Here is a 19,911-nt window from a genome sequence, read left to right on the forward strand (position 1 = left end):
AAATCACGGAGCCCCACAGGCATCGTTTGAAAACGGCCTGCTGAGGGCCCGCTGCGTGCTGGCCCCGCGCTAGGCACAGAGCCCGGTGTGTCCTCCTGCGTGGACCGTCCACAGGAAGGACAATCAGCGGGTAAACAATAAGTGACCACAATCATTTTAGTTGTGACAAATGTTCTGAAGAAAACAGATCAGGGAGATCTCAAAAGCTGTGGGGGAGGGGGGCTGAGGGCCCTGGTCCAGGGAAGGTCAGGGAAGGCCTCTGAGAGGTGACATTTGAGCCGAGTCTTGGATGACCAGAAAGAACTATTCGAAGGTCTGGGTGGGGCCGAGCCATCCAGGCTGGAGGAGGGTCAAGGACAGAGCCCAGGAGAGAAGAGGCTTGTCTGCCTGGGGCAGTGGGGAGTCTGGGACAACACTCCCAGGGGTCGGGGTCAGGAGGCAGCATTCCCTGTGACAGCGGCCCCTCCCCGGGGCAGTGAGCAGGGGAGCTACTGCTGTCTGCTGAGTAGAGAAGTGACTACAGGAAGACCGAACCTCACACCTGCTGGCTAGAGGGCATCTTCAAGATTGACCTGCTTGCCTGGCTGCCTGGCTCAGTGGTTGAGCATCGACCTATGAACCAGGAGGTCACGGTTCGATTCCCAATCAGGGCATGTGCCCAGGTTGCAGGTTCAATTCCCGGTGTGGGGCGTGCAGGATTCTCTAATCATTGATGTTTCTATCTCTCTCTCTCCCTCTCCCTTCTCCTCTGAAATCAATAAAAATATATTTAAAAAAAAAAAAAAAAAAAGATTGACCCGTTTCAGTCCTCTCCTGCGTCTCTGAGGCCCAGAGAGGGCATGTGTCTTGCCCAAGGTCACACAGGGAGGCGGAGCTTGGCCTGGGGAACCTTTGACAGGTAGTAAGAGAAACTGCACCTGAAAAGGATGTGTCTTTTCTAGGACACCATGTACGAGGCACTGCCCTCGCCCAGCCCCCCGTTCCGCAGTCTGCACTGTGGCCCTTCCCAGGCTCCTGTTGGGGTGCCGGTGGGCAGCAGGAGATGTGCAGTCCCTGGGGGACCTGTGGGGGTCTGCCCAGTCTCTGGCCGGGCTCCGCCCACATCCTGTGGACAGGTACCCTGACTCTGGCTCCTCCCACAACCCTCTCCAACCGCCACCCTCACCCCCATGCCCCTGCCCTGTGCATCTCCCAGAAGCCCCTGCTCTCCTGTTCTGCCAAGAATCTGGGGTTGGCAGGGAGTTGCGGGGGGCCTCTGGAATGTCGCTTTCCGGTGCCAGCACCAGTGTGCCAACCTTGGCAGAGGCCTCGGGGGCGGATGGGGGATCACCAGATCTTGTCTGGAATGGGGAGGCTGGCAGCCATGAGCCACTGGGGGTGGGGGTGGGGGGCGGCCTGCCTGCCTCGTCTCAGGTGGGGGACACCCTGCATCAGAGCTGCCCTGACGACTGCCTTGCTCTCTCTACTTGCCATCCTTCCCGAAGTGGGGGAGCTAGTTCCCTAGCAACAGTGCTCCCCATCACACTCTCCCCTCCTGCTGCCCACACCCACAGTGCCTCCAGGTTTATGCTTGAACCCTGTTGGGGGAGGGGGAGGTAGTGCTCTATGTTGCAGATTCCTATTAACCCTCCAGACCTGGGGGTAAGGAAAAGAGCTTTGGGCCTTTCTAGGTTTAATGAGGTAACACCCCCCTCCATCCCTACCCCCCCGCCCCCCCACACACACACACGTGCACACAGGCCTGGCTGCTTCCCTCCCTCCTCTGCCCACTCCCACTCGGTTTTCCCATCCCTGACCACTTGCAGTGGTTCTCAACCTTCTGGCCCTTTACATACAGTTCCTCATGTTGTGACCCAACCATAAAATTATTTTCGTTGCTACTTCATAACTGTCATGTTGCTACTGTGATGAATCGTCATGTAAATATCTGATATGCAGGATGGTCTTAGGCGACCCCTGGGAAAGGGTCGTTCGACTGCCAAAGGGGTGGCGACCCACAGGTTGAGAACCGCTGACTTAGGGGACGCTTCCCTCTGCTGGCCCCGGGGAGGGCCTGGGACAGAAGCAGGGGGAGGGGGAGCACTGACTGATGAGGGGCAGGGGTACCTGATGAGGATCCTCACTCAGGAGTCAGACAGACCTGGTTTGAGCCCTGGCCCCTCCAGTGACTGGCTGTGTGGCCTTAGGCAAGTTGCTAAACCCCTCTGAGCCTTGATTTTCTCACTTGTCTAATGGTAATAATAGCAGTGCCTTCCGCACCACGGGGGCTGTTGGGACGTAGCTATTATTGTCAGCATTATCAGCTGGTGGGGAAAAGTGGGTGTGGGGGGAGCTTGTGTCCCCCGAAGCGGCCCCAAGTTGTTGGAAGCTTCTGGTGAGGGTTAGGGGCAGCCTCGAATGGCCGGAGTGAGGAGAGGCAGCCGAAGGCAGCTGGCACCCAGACACCCTCAGCCTTTGCCTCTCGTGGCAGGACAAGCTGAGGTGCCGGTGATTCTCGGGGACCCCCCACACTCCCGGCTCTGCTGGTGGTGCCGCTGGGTGAGGCCTCCGTTTGCAGCCAGATGCCCTTCAGGCCTGGGGCACGGCCCCCCCACCTCTCCTCCGCCAGCAGGGCCCAGGCCAAGATGCCTTTATTTTTAAACCTGAGAACAATGCCTGGCCGCACCGCCTCCCGCGGAGGACAGTGCGGATGGGCTGGGAGCCCGTTTTCTGGGCCAGCACCCCTCACCTTCAGGCAGGTGCCAAGGGGACAGGGAGTCCGCTCCTAGAGTGCTCCCTGGGCCCTGTCCCCTGGTCGGAACAAACCCGCCCGCCACAGGCATGACGGAGGCACACGGGTCCCATGGGTGCCAGTCCCAGGAGCGGTTTCAGGACCCAGGACACCTGGCCCCACAGACTCACTCACTCTCACCCCACAGGATCCCAGGACCAGGCTGAGCCCCAGGCCCCCTCGGTGAGGCTCCCACCCGCCCAGCGCCCGTGACGCGCAGCTGCCCACTCCCGCTTCTCTGCGCACGGCTCTCCAGAAAGGTCTGGTGTGTGCAGCGGAGGGCGTGCACCTAGCGGGACCAGGGGCTCAATTCTCCTGAAGGGGCGGGCGAGTGAGGGTTGTGAGTCTAGCCCTGGTTCTGCTGTCAACCCTGGCATGACCTTGAGCAAGACCCATGCCCCCTTTCGCCATTAATCTCCTCTTCTATAATGGGGGACAGCAGGCCCACCCGCTCCCCTCTCAGGGTGGGAGACGTGTGTGGCACAGAGCCTCTGGGTGGCAGGAGACCCTGGAAAGGGGTGTCCCCGACACACGGTGGTGCCCATGGACGGCCACCGACACCAGACTCCAGAGCCGGACAGCTGGCTTCAGATCCTGGCTCTCCACGGTCAGGCTCAGACTGTGGGCACCACCCCCTCCCCACCTCTGTTTCCCCATTTGTAACCTGGGATCCTGAGGGTGCCTGCCTCGCAGGGCTGGTGGCAAGACTGAGCATGGTGGGTACAGAGCAGTGCTCGGTAAGCATCAGCTCCTACTGTGTGCAGCAGGCTGAGGTGGGCGTGTGCACGTGCATGTGCGCCAGTCTGTATGTGTCTGTGCCCACAGGCTGTGCTCCCAGCGAGTGCGGAAGCCATAGAATGGGTGTGAAAGAGACGCGCACCCAGATTGGGGTATGGACTTGCACTTGGACCAGAGCCTAGTGTTGTGCGCGTGCCCTGGTGCCCGAGGATGTGTTCTGTTCCCAGGCCGCGTTCACAAGGACCCGAACCGGCTTGAGTCCCCTCACCCTGACATTGGGGTGGGAGCACAGGTGTGTCCATGTGTCTCCTCCACTGTCACCTCCTCCTGCTGGGACAGGAAGCAGCAGGCCCCCTCTCCCAGGGCCGGACCCCACTTCGGGGTGCTGGGGACCCACCTCAGAGGGGCACCCCTGGGAGGAAACATGCCCCTGAAGACCATGGGGTGAACTTGGTCTCTCCTGTCTCCTGCTCATGGCTCTCTGCAGAGCATCCTGCCTCTCACGTTCCCATAGTCATTGCGTCTGCGGGCTCCCACTGCCCCCACGGGATGGGGATTTTGTCAACTGCGCCTAGAACAGTACCAGGCACACAGTAGGTGCGCAGCAAGCACTTGGATGGCTGAGGAGCCTGGGCAGGTTTTGTTGCTGCTGTCATCTTCATCAAGGTGTCAAACCTCAATGCAAATAGGTGTGTAACCTCCACCTGGGTCAGGACGTGTAACCTTTCGGTAGCCCTAAAAGTCCCTCCGTGCCCCGCCCCAGCCCCTGGCAGCCACTGGCCTGCCTTCTGATGCTGTGGTGTTGCCCTTTCTAGAATCCCACGCCCGCATCTGAGGAGGTCACTCAGGCAGCCGCTGGGGCCTGGGGAGGAGGACCAGGAGGACGAAGGGCCCTGCGGGATGGAGCCACGGTGACAGGCCTGGCCCAGGAAAGGTGAGGGGGCACCTGAGGACTGGGTTTGAGAGAAGAGCCTCAGGCCCAGGTGAGCATCTGGCCCTGGAGGATGCAGCCAGGTTTCCTGACGGAGCAGCTGGCTGGCGGCCAAGAGGCCCCTCACGGCTTGGTTGGGAGAGAGATGTGCTCACAGTACATGAGTTCATGGGTGTGCACACGCAAGCACACCTGTGCACACTCATGGCCACAGGGACATACACACGTGTACACACAGGAGGAGGAGGGCAGCCGAGGCGCGGGCCCTTGGAGGCACAGCCATCCACACCTGTCTGCGTCTTCTCCGTGGAGGAGACCTCTCCAGGCTGCACGGTGTAGCAGCCCACGGTTGGTGGGAAGCGGGGAGCGGAAGCTCAAGTTCACGGAGCCTGTCCCTGTCTGCAACCCCCACCTTAGAACACGGCTGGTATCTGCTCTCTCTTACAAACGAGGAAACGGGGGCGTGAGGGGGCTGAGCAGTTTGCAGTGACAGCACTCAAATTGGCTTTTCCAATCTGCGACAGGTTGCATTTCCCAGAGAGAACCACAGCCATATTTTCCATCCCACTCAGTCTTATAGTGGGACGCTGGTGTTCCTCCCGTGAAGACGCGCTCCTCCCGTATTTCCGCCCCTTGGATCTGGGTAGGCTTGCACTTGCAGAAACAATGTCTTGGATTTTGAGCTAGGTCCCAAAATGCAATGTGGCTTCTGCGTGGTTCTCCTGGGACACTGGCCTCTGCCGCTCTGAGCCGCCATGTTGTGAGGAAGCCCAACCAGCCCATGGACCAGCCACAGGAGAGGCCCCAAGGCGGCAGGCGTGCGGGAAGGGGAGAAAGACGCACTGCTCCCACCTGCTGTTCCAGCTCCAGCCACCGGCTGCAACCCAGCCAAGCTCATCCCAAACTCCTAACCCACAGGAACGAAGAGAAACAGTAAAAGTATTCTTATTGTTAGAAGCTACTCAGTTTGAGTTGGTTTGTTACACAGAAGGAGTTCACTGGAACCCAACCCGTTGCGAATCCTGTCTGGCCGATGAACAAGAAATAATCCAGAATCCAACTGCTTCTCACATCTCCACCCACCTCCCTTACCTGGGCCGCCATCATCTCTTGTCCGGACAAATGCGGTAGCTCCTGACTGGCCTCCCCCCGCCCCCCCGCCCACCACCCTGCAGCTGGCCCCGTCATCTCGGATCAGAATGAAGTGAGTTCCTGCCCACAGGACGCTGCCTGGCACGCGTCCAGGGCTCAGCGCTGTGCTGTGTGGGGCCCACTGTGCCTGACACTGTGCTTGGAGCTGGGGGCTCAGTGGCGAACGAGGTAAACCAGCCTCTGTCCCCATGGAGCTTATGCCCTGGAGGGGACAGGCACTGAGGGGGAGCGGGGGACATGAACTGGCGGGCAGGCACGATGGCAATGACGAGTGTTGGGGGTAGGGAAGGCGGATGGGGATGGGGGTGCAGTTAGAGGGAGCGGGAGGCTTCTCTGGGGAGTGACATTTGAAGGGGTGCGTGATGAAAAGAAGCCCAACCAGCCCACCGGAGAGGCCCTGTGGGGCCCAGGAAGCAGCAGGTGCAAAGGCACTGAGGTGGGAATGAGCCGGATGCCTGGGAGAACCAGTGACGAGGACAGTGGGAAGTGAGTGAGGAAGTGAGTGGTGGAGATGAGGTCAGAGCAGCTGGTTGCTGGGCCACTTCCCTCTCCCCCTTCCGGCCTCCGAGGGACCAGCACCCTGACCTGAGCTGGGGTGCTGCTCTGCCAGGGCAGCTCCTGCCTTGTGACCTCCGCCCCACCCAGCCCTCAGCCCCACTTCCCCTTCCAGCTGTGCCCCAGGAAGGCAGCAACTGCATCCTTTTCTCAAAGGCGTCCCCTCCCTCAGCCCTCCAGAGTGGACGGCGGGGAGCAGCTGACCCTCAGCCTGTGGCTGACTCCCTTCATGTACTTTCCGTCTGCCTTCCCGTCCATCACCCCGCCCCCCACTGGCCCTGGCGGTGCCAGGCCCTGACAGCCTCCTCTCCTCTCTAACCAACCCTCCCAGAATTCATGGGGTTCCCCAAATGCATCAGCCATTCCCTAGGCCCAGAACGCCCTTTCCCCCTCCTCCCTCTGACCAAACCTCAGCTGTTACCTCCTCCCAGAAGTCCCTGGGTTGTGAGCGAAAGATGTGCCTTGCTCATCTCTATACCCCCAGGGCCAGGCATAGGGCTTGGCAGCAAGAAAAATCTTAGTGCCTCACAGGATGAATGAATAAACGAATGAGTGAACAGGGGCGCGGTTCCGGGCCAACCGGCCCATTATCCACGCGTGTGTCCTGAGCATGTGCTGGGCACAGACGCTAGGGATGACTCTGCCGGACAAACCTGCATTCATGTCCAAAGAACCCGCTCCCCAGATCCAGGGTCTGGAGCAGGTCTGGGCTCGGCCTCACTTGCTGTGTGACCTTGGGACCCTGACCTGTGCTGAGCTGCTCCTCGTTGCCAAAACGGCAGCTGGCAGAGGCTGCCCGATCGCAGCGCATCGCAGGCTCACCGTGGACTCGAGCCAGACAGCCTGGCTGCCCATCCGGGCCCGGCCCCCTGCTGGCTCTGTGACCTTGGGCCCGTCTCTTAACCTCTCTGAGCTCCTTTCCACCACCTGTGAGTGCTGAGGAGCGTCCAGGCTGGTCCCCCAGAATGGCTCCCTGCGGTGGCCCCTGCAGAAAGCCCAGCCCTGGCAGCCCTGGCCCAGCACTAACCGCGTGGTTAATCAGACCGTGATGAGGTCGGAGGTCCTTGAGCTGTGCCGACACCAATGAGACGGGTTTGTGCAGACACCTCTACTGCGTGTCAGGCAGGAGGCTGGGAGTGTCCCAGACTGAGACTCTGAGGCTGCTGGTGGCGCCAGGGACAGGCGACTCTCACCCCAGGCTGGGCGGGTGCAGGCTGCTGGTACACACGGCCCCCCTGAAGCAGCCTCCACCCTTTTCCAAACTGCTGGACCCTCAGAGGGGTCAGTGGTTGAGCGTCGACCTATGAACCAGTAGGTCACAGTTCAATTCCCGGTCAGGGCACATGCGGGTTCGATACCCAATGAGGGTGTGCAGGAGGCAGCCAGTCAATGATTCTCCCTCATCACTGATGTTTCTCTCTCTCCCTCTCCCTTCCTCTCTGAAGTTTATATATATATTAAGTGACAGACAGTTTTTGAGAGGAACTGAGGGTAACCCCACCATGGCAGACTGAGCTTCTAGAGCCCCCCCGGGAAACGTCCCCAAGCCCACACCTCCCAGGAAACGATGGACTAGGACCGAGGTCACAGGCCAACATGGGAGGTTCTGGAGACCCCAGCGTGTAGTCACCTCTCAGGTTCTGGGGCCCCTGCCTGGAAGGGTCTGGATGAGATGTCCTCGCTTTAGACGGAGAGGTTAGGAATCTTAATGAGCTCTGTGCCAAGAGCCGGTGGCCCAGGGCAGCTGACACAGGAAGGTGAGTGACTCGCCCAAGGTCACACGGCCGCAGAGGAAGAGCCGGGACGCGGACTCTACCCCCACACGGCAATGTGCTCCTGGAAATCACCCTGATTCTACTTTCCAACATGAGTCAGGGACACCTGCACCTCCAGGGGCCAAAACACCCCCGGGGCTGGCTGACAAGGATGCTGACATCTTCCTGAGGCGTCTGATGTGCAGCCGGCCTTCCCAGGATGGCTAATAAACAACCATTCACTTCACTCGGAGTCCCCACGGCCTTATAAAGCCGCGTTCCGGTCCTGTTCTCACCACCCCCTCTGAAACGGGGGACCAGGCCTGCTGGACGGGTGATGCCACTGACGCCCACAGGGTGTCACAGGCAGCCCCGAGTCTGACACTCGGGTGGCCAGCCCCAAACCCAGAACCCAGAACCTTTCCTGACACCCGGAGGTGACTTTGACCTTCCTTCTGGGAGACTAGGCAGATCTGAGACCAGCACCCACTCCCACTCCCCAATCCCAGTTTTTATTTCTTCTTTTTTTTTTTTTTTCATGGCTTTACCATCAAAGCAACAATACATGTCCACTTATGAAAGTCTGAAAAATGCAGAAAAGTCAAAATAAGGAAGAAAAATCACCACCCACAGCCCCACCACCCAGAGACAATCATTGTTAAGGTTTGATGTATTTCCTTCCATAGTGTTTTGTTTGGGGACTTTTTTAAAAACCTGGCTGAGCTCATACTGTACATTAAAAGAGAAAACAAGCCGGTGGTATCCTGCCCTTTGACTTGCCATTCTATCACGGGCACATTTCGATAATTCACTCTCCGCAGCCCCGCTTCTTTTCCTCTTCTCTGAGCCTCGTTTTTATCGGGTGCCTGGTGTTTTGTGAAGTGGAAGTTCCATAGTTTATTTAGCCGTTCCCTTATTGTTGCACATCTCAGTTAGTTCCACTTTTTTGATGTTATAAATAATATATTTTGGTAGCTCTTTGTACGGAAAGCTTTCCTTTTCTATATATAGGGGTGGCTCCATGGCTGGGATGGAATCATTCGGTCCGTGAGTCACACATGTTTCTGCTGCACTCAGTCAGACTGTTTTCTGAAGGACCGGACCATTCTACAGATGGGCAAGGAGAGGCCCAAGAGGTGCCATGAACTGTCCCTCAGTCATGCCTGAGATCCTTCCTCTGCACCTCACCTCTCTCCATCACCACCTGTCCCTCTACTCACTCACTCATTCATTTATTCAAAGGATATGGTGCACCTACTGTGTGCCAGGTGCAGTCTAGGCCCTGGAGATGCTGCAGTGAACAAAACAGACAAACCCCTTGCCCTCCAGGTGTTTCTATCCCAAAGGCTGGAGGGAAGGAACAAACAGGAAAGAGGGCAGGTGCATTTGCACCTGCCTTTGCATTTGGCTATATGCACATCAAGGTGCTCATTTGCATCAGGATGCTCATTTGCATATCAAGGCCCTGGGCCTTCTAAAGCAGTGGTTCTCAACCTTCCCAATGCCGCGACCCTTTAATACAGGTCCTCATGTTGTGGTGACCCCCAACCATAACATTATTTTCGTTGCTACTTCATAACTGTAATTTTGCTACTGTTATGAATCGTAATGTAAATATCTGATATGCAGGATGTATTTTCATTGTTACAAATTGAACATAATTAAAGCATAGTGATGAATCACAAAAACAATATGTAATTATATATGTGTTTTCCGATGGTCTTAGGCGGCCCCTGTGAAAGGGTCGTTCAATCCCCAAAGGGTCGCGTCCCACAGGTTGAGAACCGCTGTTCTAAAGCCATATTCTAGTCCTGTTCCATATCAGAGGCCAAAGGCAGAGGGTGGCATCTGGCTGCCCCTGGACCAGAGTCCTGCCCAGTTTTCTTGACCCCAAATTGTTTTCTAAAAGTTGGCCGTTCCTTAAACATTGGAGATTTCACAGGAGCCTGGTTTATGCATCTCCTGAACACTGCACTCCTGGCCACGCTGGGCCCGATTCTCAGATGGTCCCTGGGAACCAGTGCTCAGCAGAGGCGTCCCCACTGCACAGGCCCTGCCTGGCCACCTCGACCCTGTGGCCATCCCTCCCACACGCATCAGTCCATGGGCCTTTCCTAATGTGAGCGGGGCGGAGGGGCTCAGTAATAAGAACAATCACGATAGTAACACTGTGATAAGTAACGAGAAGGTGAAGTCGCGAGGGCCAGGTGATGGGCCTGTAAGCAACAGAGGCAGGGTTGGGACTGGGCAGTCGGGCTCCGGCATCTGGCGGATGGTGCAGCGTGGAAGCCGTCAGGGACCAGAGGTCCCACAGGTGGGCAGACAGCCCTGCCTGGGCCACAGGAGGCTCCGAGGAGCCCCCGGGACAGCACAGGCCCCCAAAGCAGCACTGAGATGTGAACCCGGAGCTGGAAGTGAAGTCAGAACGGAGATCTCCCATTGCCTTGAGCCTGGAGCGCCCTCTGCTCAGAATGCTGCCGGGAGCCGGTCCATCTTTGCTGTTTCAAGGGACCTGGCATATATGGCATACTGTTCTTAATATGTTTGCTCACCTTCTTGGCACTATGTGTTTTAACCAAGGTCACCTCTCTGAGAAAGGTTGTTTCCCCAGGTAGGGATTTTCCCCTGAAGTTAGGGAGGGAATAAAACCTCTTAACTAAGTGCCAGGCGGGTAATTAATCACTTTAACTACGAACAATCATGCTTAAACTACATAATCTTTACTCCCTGGAATGGAGATAAGAAACACCCTAACCTTTGGAATAGAGATTGATAGGATTGGAATCAACTGGTATAAATACAGATGTAACAAGACAACAGGAAACAGAACCTAGACACAGAACCTACACAGAACCTAGAGACAGAAGAACTTCGCTGGAGAGAACATGGCAAAAGATCCTGGACAGAAACTGGAGACAGAACCTAGAGACAGAGGGAACATGGCCACAGAACCTAGACACAGAACCTAGACACAGAACCTAGACACAGAACCTACACAGAACCTAGAGACAGAAGAACTTCACTGGAGAGAACATGGCAAAAGATCCTGGACAGGAACTGGCCACATAACCTAGAGACAGAACCTAGTGAGAGAACATGGCAAAAGATCTTGGACAGAACCTGGCTACAGAACCTGGCTGGAGAACCTACAGAACCTGGCAATAGAACCAGGCAAGAGAACCCAACCATGCTGATCAACTGAACGCTGCCTCTGTGTCATTCCTTCTTCGCCGACTCCGTCCACACCTTTGGGGACCCCTGGACCTGCTGGGGTTGGACCCTAGCAGAATGCCCTCTCCCTCTGCCTTTACCTGCTTAATGCTTCCTCTTGCTCAGCTGATAGGCTTCCTCCTCCGAGAAGCCCTCCCCCAAGGGAAGGGTTACAGCTGGCCCCCGACCCCTGGTCCATGGGGCCTGGCTGGGTGAGAGGGACTGGACCATCAGCAACACCCACATCCTCAGGTTCCCACAAGCCACCCCATGGGAGAGCCTCACTCCCCAGCCCCGATCCCCGCCTCGGCTCTGTGCAGGTTAGGAGAGAAGGGGAGCGGGAACAGTGACACAGGACGGTGGGTGTGGCCGGGGGCCTTGAATCCTGGTGCTATCCCAGCTTCAGCATTCGCTCACCAAATTCCTTAACCTCTCTGCGCCTGTTTCCTCACCTCTCACACCGACTGCGATGGCGTCTTCGCTCCCAGGCACCGTGAGACTGAGCTGGGGCAGCCTGGGGCGGACGCCCAGTAAGCACTCACCCTGTTATGAATGAACAGGGAGCACCCACGGGGTCATAGGTTCATGGGGGCGGAGGGGGATTGGAGTGCCCCAGCCCCACTCGCCCACTTTACAGCTGAGGAAACTGAGTCCAGACAGGAAGGAGGCCAGGCCTGAACAAGATCCCTTTACCCCACTCTAGTCACTGTCGCCAGCTGCCCTGGCCCAGGTCCTTGGTCTGCACCCAGAAGGAGTTTCTGATAAGAAGAGACCCAGGGACCCATGGGTGAGCAGCCCCCACCCTGGCCCCTGCCCTTAAAGGGCCACCGTGTGCCTTCTGTCCCGGGCCCTCCAGGGCCTGCTCCCTGAGCGTTCACCTCTCGGGGAAGGAACCTTCCCCCCAGAGACCGCGGCCCTGGCCCTGGAGGGAGGGGGTGGCTTCCTGGCCTGAACAATGGTGCGGGATGTCCCTGAGCCGGCATGCAGGGGTGTGGGCCATCTGATGAGGATGCCATGACCATTCAGGAGCACAGGGGATGTGGAGAGGGGGCAGGAGGCTGGGGCTGGAGGCCGTGGCATCACTGGGGGTCACCCTCAGCCTTGTTCCTGTGACAGGGGCCTCTCGCCGGGCCTCAGTTTCCCCACCGTAAGTGGGAGAACTACAAGAGCATCTACCCCAGAGGGAGGTAGTGGTATTAACCCAGTTCTTTCTGTAAAGGGCCTAAGCCGAGCGGGCGGGATCAGAATTCACAGGCAAGGCGAGGTCGGGCAGCGAGGGCAGCCGCAGCCACCCTTGAGACTCTCACCCTGCTGCTTCCTGCTCTGTGGCCTCGGGCAGGTTGCTTCATGTCCCTGTGCCTTTGTTTTCTCATCTGTAAAAGGGGAATAAGAGCATGCCTCTGCAGAGGGGCGTTGGGAGGTTCACCGAGTTAACACAGGTAAAGTGCTTGCAGCACGCCCGGCCCCCACGTGCGCATCAGCATTAGAGCCTCCTCACCTTCCGTATGCGCTTCCTGTGGCTGCTGTAACAAGCGGCCACAAACGTAGTGGCTTCAACAACACAGTGTTTGAAGATCTTACAGCTTCAGAGGCCCAGACGTGGGCAGGGCGGTGTTCCTCCTGGAGGCTCAGGGGACGATCGGTTTCCTGGCCTCTTCCGGCTTCCAGAGGCCCCTGCATTCCTGGGCTTGGTCCGGCTCTGAGGCCAGCGACGCCGTGGCTGATCTCTGCTTCTGTCGTCACAGCTCCTCCCTGGCTTCGACCCTCTGCCCTCCCTCTATGTTTTTCCTTTTACTTTTTATTTAGAACTCACCTTAGCTTTGGAGAAGTTATCAAGATAACTCAGGGTTCCGAGACCTCGTCACCCCAATTCCCCTCACGTGAACACTAACATAACTGTGCTGCTAGTGAGCACACGGACACGGGTACACCCTGTAAGCCACAGCCGCCGCTCAGGGTCCCAGCTTTGCTACCCGGTCCTTCCCCTGTTCCAGGACCCGTCCGGCCCCCGCGTGGCCCTTGGTCGCCGCCCCCTTCGTTCCTTCCACCTGTGCTCTTCCTCACTCTTCCCCACGTGGCCACTTTTGAGGGGTGCCGCTCGGGTAGTTTGAAAAGTGTCCCTCCATTTGGTGTTTTTCAAACAGTTTTATTGAAATATAATTCACACACCATACCTTTAAAGCATACACTTCCCAGTACAATCCAATGCTTTGGGTTTGCTATATTACTAATTTTCTAAACTTACAGTAAAATATATCTAACATAACATTTGTCATTTTAACCATTTTTAAGTGTACAGTTCAGTTTGTCACCTCTTTTTTTAAAAAATGTTTATTACTTTTTTAATATATATGTTTTTATTTATTTATTTTTTTAAGAGAGGGGGGGGGATAGAGAAATAGAAACATCATCGATCATCAGCTGCCTCCTCCATGGCCCCTACTGCGAATGGAGCCCCTGACTGAGAGCCAAACCAGTGATTGCTTGGTTCCTGGGTCGATGCTGAACCACTGAGCCACTCTGGCTGGGCAGTTTGTTGCCTCTTATAAAGACCCTTGTGATTATACTGGGTTAACATGGATAATCCAGGCTAATCGCTCATCTCAAAGTCCTTAACTTAGTCACATCTGCAAAGTCCCTTTTGCCAGTAAAATGACATAGTCACAGCCCTAGCTGGTTTGGCTCAGTGAGTAGAGCATCAGCCTGCAGACTAAGGGGTCCCAGGTTTGATTTGAGTCAAGGGCACATGCCCGGGTTGTGGGCTGGATCCCCAGTGTGGGAGAGAATCAATGATTCTCTCTCATCATTGATATTTCTCCTCTCTTCCTCTCCCTTCCTCTCTGAAATCAATAAAAATATATTTTTAAAATCATAATAATAAAATAAAAGTTTAAAACAAAGAAAATGACATAGTCACAGATTCCAGCAATTAGGACACAGCCATCTTGGGGGGCTGTTACTCTGTCTGCCACACCTTCCTTGGAGCCACCAGCCACTTCACACCCCTGATTACCTGTCTGCCCGTAGACCTGGCCCCCGGAGAGCAGGGCCTGCCCACCTCCCCTGCTGCTGTGTCCCCGGTGCCTAGGACGAGGCCTGGGAGACCTGAGCACAGGAAATGGCCATTGTAGTCCAAAGAGGTCAAATCGCAGCCGTCTCACCAGGGCCCCCTTGTGAGGCCAGCACAGCCTGCAGCCCTGGCCACAGAGGGGCTGGCTCCCCTCAACCGCCTGTGCAGAACAGCCACTTCCAGGCCCATTTTACAGATAGGAAACTGAGACCACACCCACCCAGGTGCTAGGGGATGTGGGAGACCCAGGAGCCAGGTGGGTGGCAGTTCCCACCCAGGTGTCTCTGCCCCCCAGGCTCCCCACCATGACACCGTTGGCTGGGAGTCACCAGGAGGCCTTGCAGGTTGCTAAAATCTTGAAATACAGCACAAGCAACTGGTACCTAACCTCTGCTCCAGGCCTCCTAATGCCCGCCCCCCCCCACCCCCCCGCCAGGACCTCCCCCAGAGCCCCCAGGCCCTCCCCAAGTCAGTAACACCACAGCCGATCCCAACAGGGGGTCTCTGGGCCTGCTTTCCGGCCACCTGACTGGCCGGTGCCTGGGCGACGCAGGGTGTGAACTACTGTGACTCTCCCTGGCTCTGGCACATAGTAGGTGCTGAGTGAGCGAAGAGGGGACTTGAAAATGCTTGAGGGCCCCTTACTCCCTGCACCATGCTTGGTCCACGCAGACTCATTCTGTCTCCCCCTGAGGCCTCAGCGATGCAGTAGTGCCCCCCCCCATTTCCCGGGGGGCCAGTGGGTATGAGGGGGTCAGAACAAGAGGGCTTTGAGGCAGCTCTATCTCCGGAGGGAAGTAGAGGAGATAACGCAGCTTCTCACGTTCCCAGCTTGTCCCAGACCAGAGATAACCCGGGGGAGACGGTGCCGGAGCCCTACCCGCCGCGGGCCACCCACCGGCCCCCCGGGTCTCCCACGGTCCCACTAGCACAGACTCCAGGCTGAAACCTGAGGAGCCGCTCGGAAGAGCCGCGGAGGCGGACAGATGATAAGTGGGGCCAGAGCTGGTGGGGAGGGGGGTCGGTCTCCCGTGTCCCCAGGAAAGTGACCCACAGGCTGTCGCCGCCCTCCCTCAGTTCCACCCACACCTCCCCCAGGAAACTCACCCTGAGCCGCCCCGGGGCACAGCCCCCACCAAGGAGCCCTGAGCAGCGGGCCAGCCCTCTGGCTGACTAGGGAAGGAGCTGGAACCAGAGAGGTTGGGGCGCGGGGTGTCGGGGGGTCACTCAGCACCTTGACGGTGGAGTGAGGGCTCGAACCCAGATGCCCCGGCTCAGCACACCAGACAGCCGTCCTCACACCGAGCCCAGGTCCGAGTGCTAGAGGGGGGGTGCGGCACTGAGAGGAAGGGGCACATGGGCTGGGGAGGAGCCCAGAGCTGGGAGCGGGACACCAGGTTCTGCCCTCGCTCTGCCCTAACTCACGGCGGCAGCTCGGCACCGTCCTGAGCCTCAGTTTCCCCTCCTGTAATGGAGACAACGGTCGTTCCCATGGGTGCTGCCCAGGGAATGAAGTGATTGAACTTGCTCGAGGGCCCTGGACAGCGCCCAGCCCCTCACAAACCCCCTGCGGCCTGGCCCTGTGCTGCGGCCCTCTCCCCTCTCTCTTTCTCTCCTGGGAGCTCCGTGAGGGCAGGGGAGTGTACTCAGCTCTCAGCACGGGGCCCAGGCTCGCTGTGTCCGCCCCTCCAGCAAGTTCCCTGAGGTGATGGCCACGCTGTGGTCAGGGCTGGCATCAGGAAGGCCCGGGCTGTGGAGCGGCAGCACCCAGGCCTGGATGGATGACTGACGAATGAACAGTGTAAGTGAAGGAATGGATGAATGAATGAATGAATGGGTTGAATGAATGAATGAGTCAATCTGCGCGGTTTCTTACCAGAGGAGGGCTCTCAACCTAGCTTCCTTTTCAGCCTGCCCCCACCTTGCCCCCTGTGGTAGCTTCCAGCCGCACCCCCGATCCCAGGTGGAAGCAGCAGGTGGACAGTGGGGAGGACGTGCTCACCCAGCGACAAATGTGCTGCTTCCCGCAGACCAGCGCCCGGGCACTGCCCACCTGCTCTCCGCCAGCCTGAGCAAGGTCCCCCTGCAGGCCCCGCACCTCCCAGCATCTGGTGCCCAAGAGTGCAGGTTGGCCCAAGTCCCAGACAGACCCCGCCCACAGCCAGCCCTGCAGGCCAGCGACTGAGGGGGAGACCCAGGAGCCTGGAACTGCCAAGCCCTCACCTTGCCTTCAGTGAACCCACTTGCAGCACCAAATCCGATCCTCACAGCAGAATAAAGGCATGGGCAGATGCCCAGCTGGTGCGGCTCCGTGGTTGAGTGTCGACCTATGAACCAGGAGGCCACGGCTCGATTCCTGGTCAGAGTACATGCCCAGGTTGTGGGCTTGATCCCCCGTAGTGGGCGTGCAGAAAGCAGCTGATCAATGATTCTCTCTCATCGTTGATGTTTCTTTTTTTTTTAATTTTATTTATTTTATTGCTTAAAGTATTACAAAGGGTATTACATATGTCTCCTTTTTTCCCCCCTGCCCTTGACAAACCCCTGGCCTCCCCTATCCCCCAGTGTCTTATGTCCATTGGTTATGCTTATATGCATGCATACAAGTCCTTCGGTTGATCTCTTACCCCCCTCCCTCCTGCCCCACAACCCTCCCTGGCCTTCCCGCTGCAGTTTGACAGTCTGTTTGAGGCAGCTCTGCCTCTGTATCTATTATTGTTCATAAGTTTATAATGGTCTTTATTATTCAGAAATGAGTGAGATCATGTGGTATTTTTCTTTCATTGACTGGCTTATTTCACTTAGCATAATGCTCTCCAGTTCCATCCATGCTATTGCAAATGGTAAGAATTCCTTCTTTTTTACAGCAGCATAGTATTCCATCGTGTAGATGTACCACAGTTTTCTAATCCATTCATCTACAGATGGGCACTTAGGCTGTTTCCAGATCTTAGCTATGGTGAGTTGTGCTGCTATGAACATAGGGGTGCATATATCCTTTCTGATTGGTGTTTCTGGTTTCTTGGGATCATCATTGATGTTTCTATCTCTCTCTCCCTCTCCCTTCCTCTCTGAAATCAATAGAAAAATATATATATTTTTTAAAGGCATGGGTAGATGGGGAAACTGAGGCAGGCAGAAATAAGACCAAGAGTTCAGTTCTTCCAGTCTGCAGTTCCGGGGGTGGGGATGGGACTCCTCATACCTCCTGTCTCCCCACCACACACTCACCCGCACCCTCCACTCCCACGATTGTGTAATGCATGGGCCCTTCCTCCTCAGATACAGTGCCATCCGGGGAATTACCAGATGACCCAGTAATTCCCCACCTAAGAGTATGCCCAGAGCTCGCCAGCCCTGCCCCTGCCATCTCTCATCAGCTTCTCTGCACCTCAACTTTCTCGTCGCCATTGGCGGAGCCAATGATAGTACAAACCTCATGATGCTGTGAGAATCGGATGAGTTACTGCCATCTGAATAGGCATTTTTTCCAGGACGACCTAATGGCTAATAAGCACATGAGGAGAGGATCAACATGATCGGTGGGTGGGGAATCAAAATCCAAACCATGATGAAACACCAGCTCACACCCACTGGGATCGCTCTAGCCAGAAAGACACATAGTGACAAGTGTTGGAAGGCTGTGGAGGAATTGAAGTCCTCGTGCCTTGCTGGAGGGCATGTGGAATGATTCAGCCGTGTTGGAAACAGTTGAACCGTTCCCCAAAACGTTAAATATAGCGTTACCAGGTGACCGGTAGTTCCCACCTCAGTCTACACCCAAGAGAAATGAAAGCTTGTGTCCACACAGGGCTTGTACGGGAACGTTCAGAGCAGTTTTCCTCATAATAGCCAAAAAGTGGGAACATCCCCAAGGCCTGTCCATGGGCCAGTGGATAAACCAAATGTGGTCTATCCATACGACGGAGTGGCAGTCACCCCTAAAAAGAATAAAGTGTGCCCTGACCAAGTGGCTCAGCTGGAGCTCCGTCCCATACACCAAAAGGTTGTGGGTTCGATCCCTTGTCAGGGCACATACAGGAGGCAATCAACCGATGTGTCTCTCTCACATTGATGTCTCTTTCTCTCCCTTCTTCTCTAAAATCAATAAACATATCCTCAGGTGAGGATTAAAAAATAAGTAAATAAAATGCTGATACATGCTACAGCATTTTGCTAAGTCAAAGAAGACACCTATTGTATGATTCCATTTATATAAAATGTTCAGAACAGGCAAGCCAGGGAGAGGAGGGTGGTGGTTCCATGGGCTGGAGCAGGGGGATGGAGTGACTGCTGGTGGGCACTGGGGTTCTTTCGGGGGCGATTTAAAATTAGATTGTGAGGATGGGGGTACAACTCTGTAAACACACCAAAGACCACTGAACCAGACACTGCAAATGAGTGAGCTCTACGGTTTGTCAATTATACGTCAATACATCTGGGTTAACAAATGAGATGCTCCCAGCCTCCCGCTGGGGGTCTAGTTAGAGCTCAGTGAGTGGCAGCAGCTAGGATGGAGTTCCTGAGATTGGCATTATCATCTCTTTTGTTCTTTACAACCACCTGTGAGGTGGGCATTTGGCAGGTACCGCGAAGTAAGGCTTAGAGAAGTGGGGTGTCCGACACGGGAAATGATGGGACCCCCATGCCTCCCTGGCCTTCTGGGAAAGGAGAGCAGGGTGGGGGCTGCCAGGACAGCATGTCCAGGGGAGGCGGGCTGGGGCACCCTGAGCTGTGTTTCACGTGCCGTGCTCCGTAGTAGACAGGGAGGGGGGCGGGGGGCTGGCCACAAGGGCCCCAGGGGCTGACCCTCCCCCGTTCCCAACTCCAGGCCTCTGTTTTCCCATTTGTCCAAAGGGCTCTGGCAATGGTTTTCAAACTGTGTTCCAAGGCACCCCAGGACCAAGAAGCGGTTTCAAACACCCCTGAGAGAGGATGCTCCTGAGGTCCCCCCGGACTCTACCCGCATCCCTGCCTCCCTTCAGGCCTGGCCCAGCCCTGAAGGCAGGATGTGGCTGCCAAATGTAGGTGGGGAAGAGGAAGGCGTGGGGGGTCGTGCGCAGGAATCTGCATCCTGGGGACCAGGAGATGGGAACTCCAGGTGCCTGCAGCCCAGCTTCCGGCTCCAGCCCAGAGAAGAAGCCTCAGCAGCAGCTTCCCAAGACGCAGCCGCCTGGCTCGCAGCCCAGAGCGTGTCCCGGAAATGGTGCCGGCACTTCCGCTTCCCTCCTGCTGGGGAGACACTCTGGAGCCTCTAGCTCAGGAGCGGGTCCCCAGGCCTGGGTTAGCTGTGGCTCCCCCTACCGAGCCCCAGGCCCGTCCGAGGGTGAGGCTGGGCCTCTGGGCAGGTCACAAAGCCCCCGTGAGGTTTGTGTACCGCGAACCCTAGCGTCAAAGACCCTCCTGTGGCGGAATGAATGCAAGTGAGCAATGGGGAGGGGTGGGGCTTGCGGCCAAGCGGAGCGCCCTCGCCCCAGCCAAAGGCCTCCAGCAGCTGTTGTCAGACTTTTGATTTTTCAAGAGCAACCAGACACCTGAATTTCAATGTGAAATCTCCAGATGTTGGGAAAACTGGGGGCGTGAAACCCATCCACGAGCAGGATACAGCCCCTCGGCCACTGTTGGCAACATCATCTCCTTGGGGATGCGGCCGCCATCTTCCCGGTGAGAAGACAGGCAAAGAGAAGCCTCCCGCATGGTGCGTAGCGGAGCCCAGACCCCCACCGCGTCT

The sequence above is a fragment of the Myotis myotis genome, unplaced genomic scaffold, assembly GCF_014108235.1.
Source record: "Myotis myotis isolate mMyoMyo1 unplaced genomic scaffold, mMyoMyo1.p scaffold_m19_p_3, whole genome shotgun sequence".
Lineage (NCBI taxonomy): Eukaryota > Metazoa > Chordata > Mammalia > Chiroptera > Vespertilionidae > Myotis > Myotis myotis.